Raw genomic sequence first — 15087 nt, 5'->3', positions numbered from 1 at the left:
GACTATGTCTATACGCATCTAAACTCCATTAGCATGGAGTTTAGATGCGATATTCCATTAGCATGGAATGTCACTTCCCACAGAACTCTAGCATAAGGAGGTTTGGCAACAAGAACTGTGATGACTATGTCTATACGCATCTAAACTCCATAGAGAGTATACCTTATGCATAGAAAAAGAACATGTATATATATGTTATATGCATAAGAGAGGGTGGCTGCAAGCTGAGGGTTCTCACTTAAAATAGGACATCGATGCAACGAGCAAAACTCTTAGGCGGGGTATCTCAATAAAGATATAACCATCAATAATAACATGCTACGTGCCCCCCAAGTCAAGAGCCCCATATCTCAATTAAGATACCAACAATCGCCACACCAATAGGATCGAAAGTGTTGTCACCATCCATGTCATTAAAACATGTCACCACCACCTTTTTATCTTGATCAAAATATGTAGGGCACTGCGATCCCACTTAACTTGCCCACCCGGATGTACATTCAGCATACTAGTGATGCCATCTCCACCATCCACGTAACTCGACTGCGATATGGAAGCGTGATCATGACCAATTATATATCCCAATCGAGATAAAGAGATGAGATCTCATCTGTTCATATATCTCAATCGAGATACAAATTTGTAATCTAAGCCTTAAATATATCTCAATCGAGATAAGGTTGTATAATCTAGTCCATCCATTTACCTTGATATCGAGATGGATCTCGATTGTTGAAGTATCTCGATCGAGATACCTAGTTCTTCAAAATGAAGCCGTCCATGTATCTTGATAGAGATACGTAGTTTGAATCAAAGCCTTCCATGTATCTCGATTGAGATATGTAGTTTCAATCAAAGTCATGCATGTATCTCAATCCATGTCACTAAAACACATCACCACCACCTCTTTATCTCGATCAATGTACGTAGTTTGAATCAAAGTCATCCATGTAGGCCACTGGGATACATAGCTTGAATCAAAGCTATCCATGTATCTCGATCGAGATATGTAGTTTGAATCAAAGTCATCCATGTATGTGAATCCATGTCACTTAAACACGTCACCACCACCTCTTTATCTCAATCGAGATATGTTGGCCACTAGAATACATAGTTCAAATCGAAGCTGTCCATGTATCTTGATCGACATATGTAGTTTGCATCAAATTCATCCATGTATCTTGATCCATGTCACCGTCCATGTCACTAAAACATGTCACCACCACCTCTTTATCTCGATCGAGATATGTAGGCCAATCGGATCCACATCAATGCCACAATGGATCCCGCTTAAGTTACCCACTCTGATGTACATTCAGCATATCAGTGATGCTATCTCCACCATCCATGTATCTCAACCACGATATGGAAGCGTAATCATGACAATTATATATCCCAATCGCGATAAAGAGATGAGATCTCATCCGTTCATGTATCTCAATTGAGATACAAATTTGTAATCTAAGCCATAAATATATCTCGATCGAGATAAGGTTGTATAATCTAGTTAATCCATTTACCTCGATACAGAGATGGATCCTAATTGTTGATGTAACGTGAAGACTAATCTGCAAGCTTTGTTAAGATCATACTAACTCTAACACCGCCATTCATGTGATCTTCACCAAATACAAAGAAAAAAAAGTTTTTTTTCAAAATTTTTAAGCGCATAATATGCTAGTTTGATTACGAAAACTCTCAAGTCACATGGTATTTATGAACACCCCATACTAGAGTCACTCCTTACGTTAGTTGTAAGAGAGCTTTGATGCAAAGGTTAATTACCTTATTGATCAAGTACTCTTCAAAGCACGGTCAATTTGGAAGCTTGATTGATATACATGATTAACATCAAACTAATTGTGTTGTTGATGATGAAAACTATAGCCAAACCAAGCTTTTGGCACTACTTGATGAACATTGTTGGTAGTGCAACATGAATGAGCTCGATCAGCATGGGCCTGTAGGCAACCTGAAGGCCTATGATTTTGTGTACTTCCCCGTCAACTTTAGATCGTAAGTACTGCCTGACAACAGATCTCAGAGGCTTGCCAAATCTACAAGCATCTCTTCCACAACTTCTAGAGAGTAGACATGGATTCTTAATCAATCAAGACATCAGAAAATATATCGCGAAAGTACACAAACACTCTTTTTTTTTATTTTGCTTTAAATTCTTTTAAGATTAAATAAATAAATCGATAAGCATGTATACGAGAGAATCTGAGTTGAGGTATGGAATGCTTAACGGTTGAATTTATTAATAAAAAATGATCGCCTTAGTGTAAAGACTCATAGAATAAACACTTTTGGAGATAAAGAATTAGAAAATAGAATATTTTACTAGTTTATGACTAGATTCTGGCTATTTTGCAAAGAGTTTATCAGATTTTGATGTAAACATGAAAGTTTTAGATGGCAAGAAACTCTACAAGAGTGTATCAGACTCTAGAAAGCCAAAATTCATTTTGTTTTTGAGTTATTGGAGTGCAAAGTGGGGCACTTAGTTGTTTTTTATAGTTTCTTGCTAAAAACGCAACTTTGGCTGTTTCGAATGCTCTCAAAGAGAACTTAGAACTCATTTTTTAAGAACCATCACTGAGACGTGCTTTATAGAGCATTAAAAGTTCTAAAACTTTGTAGTTTTGACTTTTCTCTAATTCCAAATACATTGAAAGATATTACTCTCCCAAAGAGACTAGTTATTAAGCTTTGCCTTAGAAATTGCTATCAAGATTGACTATCTTATGCATATAGACCAGATGGACTAACGTATAAGCATAGTAGAGACTTAGCTATAGTGACTAGAGATGACCTTGCTTGTTGGAACATGATAATTGATTATGTTAAAAACAAGGATTCCCATGTGAGTTAAAAGATAAAGAGTAGTTAAAAACTGTTTAAATTAAAAGCTTGTTTTTTATACTTGAAATTAATTGTGATTGATTTGAATATGTATACCTTGAAAGATTCACTACAAGGGATCGGGCTCATACCCGCGCTCCTAGCCGCTAAAAATGACTTGTGAAAAAAAGTAGCGGGCCCGTGTATCAGCGCGTGTATCATCGCGGCCACAGACATGCGTGTAAAAGCGCGTGTATAGCACCTCTCAGACGTGCTTATACACGGGTGTGTAGCCGCGTTCTTTCCACAGACACGTTGATACATGCCCTTATACACGCTTTTTTTTAATTTAAACGCGCTTATACACGGGTGTATAGCCGCGTTTTGTTCAGTTCAGATGTCTCAAATGCGTTGATACCTGCATCTATACACGCGTTTCTTTAATTTAGATGCGCTTATACACGCGTAATTGTCATTTTGACGCATTAATACACGCGTATTTTACAGAGTATCCGCATAGATACACGTGAGTTTTAGCAGTTCTGACGTGTTTATACACGCGAACAGAGAGCAAAAAAAAAATCCAGAGAGTGCTATTTGGTGCCTGAATACTGTTCCAGCATTCCAGCACCCAATAGCACTCTCTGGATTTTTTTTTTTGTGCATTAGACCATCCCATTAGACCATCCACGAAGAACATATGCACGAGGGAGATTAAGACAAGAACGACATGAATGCATACATTGTCAATACACGATTCAAGACAGACATGAATGTAATACTATCGATCAATCAATTCAATATTACTATCAAAATTTCATACATGTATACAAGGGAGTCCATATCTTAAAGTAGCCCATGGCTTCAGTTTACAAAACAATATATACAATCACATCCTCAATATGGAATGTGATACTATAAGTCTGAGTACTACTCAAACCCAGATCATGACTCGGTGCTCCCTCCATGCTCAGATGAGCTCACATCGGTCGGAATGTCCGATGAGTAGTGCTCACGTCCACCCTCTGCAGTGGCGACCGGTGGATCATCAGCAGCAGCTTGTGCCTGTTCAAGTAATATATAGTATATAAGTATATATATATGTAATTCAAAAAACCAAAATCATTAGTTTAGAATTTTCAAGTACTTGTCGACCGTATGGTCTCATGGCCATCTCAAACTGCGCGTCCGTAATACGTCCCTTGGCTCTGGTGAAGATGGCCCACGTGTCACGTCTGCTATGCCGGCGAGCATACGCAGTATCATGGGTTGTGGGCTTCCTCCCCGTAACCCGTCGCTGTATCATAATCAACACAATTTGTAAGATTAAAACAATCATAGAATCAATGAATTAAGTAAACAATCAAATAAAGTGGCAAGATACTTACGAACTCTGCCTCCCATGACTCGACGCCGCCAGATCCAAAATGCGAAGATCCACATCTGGATCCGTCGTGCCTCCACATGCTGCCTGCTCTTCACGCCACCCTCTGCTCGTTTCTTTGCCTCCTTCCACTCGCGTTTGTGCGCAGTGGCAGGTTTCTCGGCAGGATAGCCACCCGCAGCTACGTTTAGCCGGTCATCGTACGCGAGTTTTTTAAGGTGAGATCTTTTATTACTTAAGATCTCCCTTATTCGCGTCCTTCCCCATACATCCGAGAATGTAGCATGTGGGGGATTGGGGTACCGACTATGTACAGCCTCTATCACCTCCCCAACTAATCGGCTATTTTGATCTTTAAATTTAATAAAACAATTTCTATATGAGTTTGATACTACCCCACGCATGTACTCCATTACCTCCCTCCCCCTCGCATCCATCACTATCCCGCCCCTATCCGTCATATCATAGCAGACCACTCTCTCCATCTCTCTCATCTCCTCCTCTTCCGAACTGTCTCCTCTAACTCTTCTCCCTCTATCTCCTCTCTCACCGCGTGCCCTACTACCTCCCCCACCTCCCCCACCTCCCCCACCAAAGCACCCGCCGCATCCTCCCATGCACATCTTCAAGAATGTGGGATCTGGTATTTGGGAACATATTATTGGTAAACGAGACAATGTTAGCGTACGTGAGGACTTGCGGGTTGCAGGACGTATGCGTCAAGCTTGGCCACGAGAGGTGGGTGGGCACGTTCGTCTTCCGCCTGCACCATGGATTATATCAAAGAAAGAGGAGAAGCAGGTAAAGCAGGCCATCACCACTTTGCGTACTCCCACTGGATGCATGAGATCATTGAAGGGAGCCTTTACAACCACTAAGAAAAGAGGCGTTGAGCAACTATATGGGTTGAAGTCCCATGATTGGCACAAGATGCTTCAAGTAAGTGTTTTCCAAGTCTTGTACGTACGTTGAAATTAAATTTTGTAACGCCATAAACCATAAATGTGCTCGTATGTGCGCAGTTCATACTACCTACTAGCATCGACCATTGTGCAAATAAGAGTTTGAAAAAATGTATTTATAAGATGGGCGAGCTTGTGAGGTATGTAAAACCCATGCTCAGATCACCCTTCATTATACCTTGCAAAATGAACGTGCATGAGGTATAACGCACTATTTATTTATTTTTCAGATATGTTAGTTCCAAAGCAATTGATCCAGCCACGTTGGATGATGCGCGTGTTATGGCAGTGGAGGTGGTTTGTTTGGTAGAGGAGACTTTTTCGCGAACCATTCTCACAAGTCAACTACATCTCATTGTGCATTTAGTGGACGAAATTGCTTTATGTGGTACTGTGCATACACGCTGGATGTTCTTCCTAGAGCGCTTCATGAAGACCTTAAAAGACTTTGTGAGGCAAAGTGCAAGGCCTGAAGGAAGCATGGCCGAGGGTTGGTTGATACAAGAGTCTCTTGTATATATTTCAGAATTTCTTGGTCAGGTGGACAGCTCTTTGCCACGACTATGGAGCAATGAAGAGGACTTGAGGATGACCTCTATTGTGCCTCAAGGAAAAGGACAGAGTAAAGTAATTGACAGAACATTGATTGATGATCTCAATTTCACTTGTATCCTTAATAGTGATGTGATGAGCAGATGGGTTACAAGATATGAGGATGCAAAGACAAAAAGGCAAGCAGAAAGAGCTCTCTTTCGGAGGCAACATGGCTCTCGGAAGGCGTACCCCAAGCATCTAGCAACACTTTCGAATGATATCCATGTTGATTGGTTGCATGAGGAAATGGAGAGAGCAGAGAGCGACGAGGGGCTGCATATCACGGCGGAAGAATGGGAGTATGCACGAGGATGCATGTCAAAGGTACATAGAACTAATGTTTTGCATTAGTTGTAAGTGATTTGCTTTTAATATTTATTCACATTGCTTACACAAATATTGCTTCTATTTTGGTCCAGTGCACTATGTTCAATGCTATATGGTGTGAAGGCAAGCATTTTCGAACACAAAGAATTGATGAAAAGAGAAATACACAAGATTGCGGTGTCATTAGTAGCTTTGAGGGAGCTAATGGAAAAATGGATGATTATTGTGGCATAATCCAAGACATATTTAGGCTTGACTTTCATCGCTTCTTTGTGTATGTTTTGGATGTCAAATGGCAAATGAACGTGGTGGAAAAAGGCCTGATGCAACGATAAAACGCCATGCAAGTGGATATGTAACTATTGACTCTACAAAGTTCTGGCAAACAAAGAAAGATAGGCTCGTATTGCCACAACAATGTGAGCAGGTATGCATTTTTTTACTAATGTGTTTCATGTACATATATATCTAAGCTCGCGTACCCCTTGACTTTTGATATGCTAATTAATTACTGTACTATGTGTATTTGAGTAGGTTATCTATCTACCAATGGTGCATGACATCAAATGGTGGTACGTCATCCCTATTGCACCACGTTCCAAAGTGATGTATAATACATTCACTGATATGGAGCATATGGAGGATGTAACAAGCCGCAATGAAGATGATGTCGAACATGCCATTGAAGATGCTGTGATCGATGATCAAGAAATAAGAGATGATCATGATAATGAGGATGAGCATGCCATTTCTCATGATCATGAGAATGACCCTACCATTGAGGATGATGGTGATGTTGATGAGGATGATCAGGACATCGATACCATTATCAATGGAGTACAGAATATCGATAGTGGAATAAATTTAATCGTAGCCTTACAAATTGATCAAATGGATATTGATGTTGATCGTTTGGCAAGGATGGATCTTGTTGATCGTTTGGCAAGGATGGATCTTATTGAAGATGAGATTGAACCCTAACCAATCCGTCACTGTATGTTCTAAATTGATGACATTTCTATCATCTCGTATGCATGATTTATTTTTGAATATATTTCATTGTTGTAAATGCATGTAGTGGGATTGTGTAATGATGTATACTGTAATGTACTATGAGATGGTTTAAAGAAAATAGTTTTTAATTTTGTAAAGGAATTCAGTTTTTCTCTGCCATGCGTGTATTAATCCATGTATAGTAGCGTGTATTTATCCGTGTATAATAGCGAGTATTAATCCGTGAATATTACCGTGTATAGATGCGTGTATTACTGCGTGTATATAAATGCGTTTATACACGCATTGATAAATGCAAACATACATGCAAACTTAAATGCTAAAATACACGCGCCCGATTCTATTCAAATACAAACGTGACCATACACGCGTTCGTAATTTATCGCGTGTATGAAACGCGTGTATGGCAGCATTGTCTTGTAGTGATTATGGAGTAGAGATAAGTGTGAGATGATATGTATGAGTTATAATTTCTTTGTTTTGAGATGAATGATTGATATACATGCATATGACTGATTCATATGCATGTGTATGATGAGACTTGACATGTGAGAATTTGAGATTCGGACCGACCATCCTCAGATACGAAACACCGGACAGAGAATGTGATTTATGCCCTCCAAGAGCTATTTGGTAGAACCGAGAGAGGATGAGACTTACTAGAGGCATACCCGGGATAGCCACGATGTCTAGTGTGAAGGTTGGCTGGACGCGCATCGGAGAAAGCCCTAGTTTGGCTCGATTTTTGTCATGTGATGAGTAACCATGTTATCGAGCATGGTGACGATGATAGAATCTTGAGATAGACACATACATTGTGATTGATTGAGATGCTATGCTATGCTATAATCGATAGACATTCATATCATGTGAATGTTTGTTTGAGATTCAATGATTCTTTGCTTATGTGTGATAAGAATCTAAGATATGGCATGCATGCTTGTTTGTTATTTGAGAAGGTTGATTTGATTGTATTGCTATGTAGAAACAACACCATTAACTGAGTTTAATGATTTCTTAGATTAAATCCTACGATTAAGATATGGTTAGATTCGGGACCGTCACAGTTGGTATCAGAGTATAGGTTGGGCAGTCCGCACTTAATTGCGATGTTGCAGGGCTTAGGTAATTGTTAATATTATTTTATTTTTTTCCTATAATACAGACAGAAGTTTTTATTCTTTAAAAAAGCTTTTGCAAATTTGTTGTAGAGTCAGATTCTCTCATATACATGCTTATCGATATATTTATTTCATCTCAAAAGAATTTAAAGAAAAATAATAGAAAGAGTGTTTGTGTACTTTCCCAATATATTTGCTGATGTGTTGATTGATTGAGAATCCATGTCTACTGTTGAAGAGCTGCTTGTAGATTTGGCAAGCCTCTCAGATCTACCGTCAGGGGCTGAAATCTGCAACAACAGGTATAACTTCGCGTACAATTATTAGATCCTAGTCGTGTGGATACTTAGAATTACCAAAACGTATGAGAGGTTAAATACAAGATATGCTGCCATATTAGGGATAGATTGGTTAGTGCCTATAAAGGCCAAGATATAGAAGTGGGTTTGCATGATTGGAGATGATCATAGTAAAGATTATTACTTATAGGGTCAAAGATGTGATGTAGAGTTTAGAATGATGTTTGCTTTGCAGCAGGCACAGATAGAAAAGTATTTCATGTAGTATATTTTTTTCTTATTAAGTAGTAAATTATCATCATGAAGTAAATAACTGTAGGTTGGAAAATCTATATCTATTGTGGAGGTTGCAAGTGCATCAATAGAAAGATTATGTAACCACATTTGTTCGTAAGGTTTGACAGTGTTTCACTTTCTAAGCTCCTGAATTAAAGAAAGAATAGAGAATCGCTCTCTGGTTGAATGAATTTGACTAAGCCTACAGCTGCAAGCAAAGTGAAAATAAGAGTTTACAAATTGATTGATTACATTGAATTTTAGTACAATACAACGATAATATTTTTCATCAAATTTTTTATTGTTTATTAACTTGTGATTCCAAGAGATCTTGTTTATGACATGCATAGTGACTGATTTGCAAGATCAAGATACTTTGTGTAATGACTCAGAGAGCATAATACTAAGAGAAAAGAAATCTATAGTATTGAGATTCTAATAGATACAATTATTATGGAGTATGTTGATTTTATGCAATAGATAGCTAACAAATGGAAAATCAAGTTAAGAGCTTATTATATCAAATTAAGATCTTAGATAAGCAAGTTGTCAAGTCGTTCTTTCCAAGGCTACTTGAAGAAATCTCAAGACGAAGATATATGGATATTTATAGTTTTCTTCAAAGTAAAAAGCATATGACTTCTCAAGTACTATATCAACAAGTATAATAGCTGAGTAAGAAAAATTATTTCTCAAGGTCTAATGATTGAGGATAAGATACTTTTATCGTTGAGGACGATGATTTCTTAATGGGGAGAGAATCATAAAAAGTTTCGCCACTTTCATGGCTCCATCTGTCTTTTTCGTTAAAAAGAAATATGTGATCTTAGTGAAGTATTTCCACCACTACTATAAAAAACATGTCACAACTTCCTCTAGTAGTAGAAAACTTAATGATGATTTCCATAGAAATGGACACCCACTTTCGATTAGAAACATCAAGAAGTTCCATTCCCCTTCGACTCTACTTTGTTGGGTTGTTGCAAGATCAGAGTGTCCAGTTTTATCTAGTTTATGCTGGACTGGGACAATGCTTGGAGAGAAAATTTTGGGGGGCAAGGTACTTAAAATGAGATCAAGCAAATAATAGAAAACGCACTTTTGCTTAAATTAACCTAATATAACTTAAATTAATATAAATAAGTCTAATTAATCAAAGTTAATCAAAAATATGATTAAATGATAAACAAATGATCTTTCCATACTTAGAGTGATCCAATTTATTTTTTCATAGATGCACCATTACAAGTACACTAGTCCCTATAGGTTTGAGATGATTCACATCAAAAATGTAATTTTACTAATTAGATTATTAATTTTTGTAGGCCTTCTGATAGTCTGGAAGAATTTTGAAAAAGAGATCATTAAAAATCCAACCATTGGATTTGCAATTTTTACTAACCACCACATTCTACTAATGTCTCAGTATCTACCCACTCTTTTGATCTACAAGATTAAGGATTTTAAGTGGTAGCTATTGTGGGTACAAAAAGTGGCGTATATTATAACACTTTAAAGACCTTGACATATTTAAAGAAAATAGACAAATATCTTAAAATTTTCTTGAAAAATCAAGTTAAGCTCCATATTATGTGAAGATCTAAGGTACAAAGTGGGAATCTCATATGACTTAATATGTAAAAGATATTAGCATTTTATGGAATCAGTTCAAATTTGGGACAGGGTGTATACATTGTTGGAGATGGAGGCAATAGCACACGAGACACAAGATTGAATCCCCAAAGTGTGTGGAATACACACAATAGATGAGTATATATAGAGGAGATCCTAGGGCTATATATAGAGACATTCTATATATAGCCAACACCCCCGCTCAAAGAAGGGTCTCTAACTGTGGATGAAAAAACCCTTGGGGGCTCAAGGGAAAAACCCACAGCTCTATATACACCTACCGCTATATTAAATTATTTTATAGTTACAAAGTATTATTCAAAGGAGCTACAGCACTCACTCCCATATATACAATAGCCATGAAGGCTGCGAAGGAGCTACATCACTCCCATATACACAATATCCATGAAGGAGCTACATCACTCCCATATATACAATAGCCATGAAGGAGCTACATAACTCCCATATATACTTCATCACTCTTATGTGAACAATAGCCATGAAGGCTTTGAAGGAGTCATCGTCATCCATCTTCATGTTGTCTTGATCCATTCATGTAGGTTGGGTGCGAGTCTATCTTCGTGACGATGCCAAATAATATTTTTGTAGTCTCTTCTCTATATTGAAGCTCAACACAAATACAATCCTGATCCATAAACCCTGTAATATGGAAGAAGTCTCCATAACAAATGGAAAACCATAATTTTGTTATAGAAATATGAGATGCACACGAAAATATGTACACAAAGAAATAGACATAAAGGTATCTATTATATGGTTGCTTAGGAATATAGTCCATCCGCAAGGTCATGCATGACAATGTCAACTTGTGGAAAATCATCCAATCAATGGCAAATGAACTAGATTTGGTAAGAAAATCTAGTTACTTGGAGAAGTTGACTTGGAAGATTGACCTGTCAATAAACACTAAAATAGAAAATGACACTCATTCTAGTTAGTAAGGATGTCATGGAAAGCTAGAATCATATCTTTGCCATGGGAAAAAAAAAATCTATGACATAAGATCAAACCTCCAATATTATGAGGAGATAATGAGGCAACTATAACTTGGATCAAACCTCTAGGATAACATGATATGAAAGTAAACCTCATAAGATGACAGGACAAGAAATCAAACCTCTGACGTCCATAGGTAGGATGACCAGACATAAGATCAAACCTCCAATATTATGAGAAAAATCTATGACATAAGATCAAACCTCCAATATTATGAGTCAAGATAATGAGACAACTATAACTTGGATCAAACCTCCAGGATGACATGATATGAAAGTAAACCTCATAAGATGACAGGACGAGAAATCAAACCTCTGACGTCCATAGGTAGGATGATGAGACATGATGAAAAAGCAAACCTCTGATATGAAACAATAATTAGGATGTAGACACCTCTGACGGGACGAAAAAGCAAACCTCTCACATGACGTACTTGAAAGTAAACCTCATAAGATGATAGGCTGAGAAATCAAACGTGTGACATTCACAATCAGGATAGTAAACCTCATAAGATGACGGAACGAGAAATCAAACCTTTGACATCCCCGCAGGAAGCATGTAGCCAGGATGACATGATGTGAACATAAACCTCATAAGATGACCACCATTATAGCCATTTAGACCTGCATGGTTGCATTGTCGACCACAAAAGACATTGATAGACTTAAATAAACTTAGTCAATCTGATGAGCCAAAGCCAAGGCACGGTGCATCCAATGACCATGGCATCATGGATACAATCCATGGAAATGTAGTCAACCATCATGGACTAAACATGTAACCATCATCATGGAACAACACCATGGCATCATGGATAAAATCCTTGGAAACACAATCAACCAATATAGATTAGCCAAGTGAACCAATCATCAATGAAACATGTAGCTTGGAATGACCAACATTAACGAAACATGTAACCATCACCATGGAACAATCTGATGAGCCAAAGCCAAGGCACGGTGCATCCAATGACCATGGCATCATGGATACAATCCATGGAAATGTAGTCAACCATCATGGACTAAACATGTAACCATCATCATGGAACAACACCATGGCATCATGGATAAAATCCTTGGAAACACAATCAACAAATATAGATTAGCCAAGTGAACCAATCATCAACGAAACATGTAGCTTGGAATGACCAACATTAACGAAACATGTAACCATCACCATGGAACAACGATCCATGGTGACCAACATTAACGAAACATGTAACCATCACCATGGAACAACGATCCATGGAAACATAGTCAACCATCATCGATGAAACATGTAACCATCATCATGGAACAGCACCGTGGCATCATGGATACAATCCATGGAAACGTAGTCAACCATCATCTACGAAACATGTAACCATCATCATGGAACAACACCATGGCATCATGGATACAATCCATGGAAACGTAGTCAACCATCATCGATAGACACTGAGTCTAGAACAAATTCATCAAACTGATTTGTTGAAACTTTAGATTCTTGGACAAACCATTAATTTGATTGGATGAAGTTTGGAATCTCGGACACCGAGTCCCCGACATTAGCAGTCCAAGATCATGACGGGACAAAGGACCAGACAAGAATAATGAAACCTTAGACATAAGCAGTCAAATGCGTAACGTAAGAACAATAGACCTTCAAAACGGAATGACGAGATAAGATTTAAAACCAAACCAAACCTTTGATATAAGATCAAAGATCCAACATGAACAGTCAAGGGGACGACAAGAACAGTTTATGATTTTTGACATTAACAAGGCCGTAACCATAATGGAGTATGATATAGTTAAGGGGCCCCTAAAAAGCGCTTATGACAAATAATGCCAGAATGTGGCTTTTGACGAGACGAGACGAATAATATGGCTTTTGACGAAGAATGCCACAATGAAGCTGTTGATGAGACAAGGCAAGGCGAATAATGTGGCTTTTGATGAATAATGCCACAATATAGCAATTGACGAATAATGACGAGTTGCCTTTGACGAATTGGTATGAAGTAACTGCTGCAAATTTGCATAGAAGAGTTGAGATAATATAGCAATTCCCAACATTTTTGAAGAAAATTATGAGTAAGACCATAGCATGACAAATGAGCAAAGACGTCAAATCTCTTGCAAATACCCTAGAAAAATATACGCGACAAACTCATGTGCAACAATCAGAATCGTAAAACGGGCATCCTAATATAATCATCAAAAGAGTTAATTCAAAAGAGTTAATAACAAATTGAAACTTCGACTAGAGCACCGAGCTGTCAGGATGAGTTGCACCAGTACCAAGCACTGAGACATAAACTTGTACACAAGGATCGAGGCTCCCTTGAGCATCCTTGTAGGAGCACGATGATGCAAATTTATTACTAATTCATGAAGAGAGTTGCTCAATAAAAATAAAAACAGTGGCAAAGACTCCAGAGCATGTTGAAATTAGAAATAAGAAAGTAAGCATGATTGTGGCGGCTTGCAATGAAGCCCCCACTATCACATCAAAAATAAAATATATAATCTATAATGCAGCCAACATACATAACCATATATATATAGCCAACATACATAACCATATCTTAATCGTATAACTTAATGTAAGAAAATAATTAGCTCAGTTAATCATGCTATTTATACATGGCAATATAATCAAATCGACCTTCTCAAATAACAAACAAGCATGCATGCCATTTCCAAGATTCTTGTCACATAAGCAAAGAATCATGTAATCTCAAACAAACATTCACATGATATAAATCTCTATCAATTATAGCATAGTATGTCAACAATCAATCATAATGTTTGTGTCTATCTCAAGATTCTATCATCATCACCATGCTCGACAACATGGTTACTCATATTGACCAAGACCTAGCCAATCTAGGGCTTTCTCCGATGCCCATCCACCCAGCCTCCACACTAGACATCGTGACTATCCCATGTCTGCCTCTAGTAAATCTCGTCCACTTTGGGTTTTACCAATTGGCTCCGAGAGGGCAAAAATCACCCGGTCTAAATCTCAAAATTTCACATGTCGAGTCTCATCATACACATGTAGAGTCTCATCATACACATGCATATGAATCAATCATACGCGTGCACATCAATCATTCATCTCAAAACAAAGAAATCATAACTCACACATATCATCTCACACTCATCTCTTGTCCATAATCTTTCAAGGCATACATATTCAAATCAATTACAATCAATTTCAAGTATAAAACAAGCTTAATTAATACAGTGTTTAACTTCTCTTTATCTTTTAAGTCACATGGGAATTCTTGTTTTTAACATAATCAATTATCATGTTCCAACAAGCAAGGTCATCTCTAGTCACTATAGCTAAGTCTTAACTATGCTTATGCATTAGTCCATCCGGTCTATATACATAAGACAGTCAATCTTCATAGCAATTTCTAAGGTAAAGCCTAATAATTGGTCTCTTTGGGAGAGTAATATCTTTCAATGTATTTGGAATTAGAGAAAAGTCAAAACTATAGAGTTTTAGGACTTCTAATGCTCTATAAAACACGTCTCAGTGATGGTTCTCTAAAAATGAGTTCTAAGGTTTCTTTGAGAGCAGTCAAAACAACCAAAGTTGTGTTTTCAGATGTCTTGATTGAT

This window comes from Cibotium barometz, chromosome 28 (genome assembly GCF_041138505.1).
Source record: "Cibotium barometz isolate CiBa-2024 chromosome 28, ASM4113850v1, whole genome shotgun sequence".
NCBI classification, from domain to species: Eukaryota; Viridiplantae; Streptophyta; class Polypodiopsida; order Cyatheales; family Cibotiaceae; genus Cibotium; species Cibotium barometz.
This window is presented reverse-complemented; position numbering follows the sequence as displayed.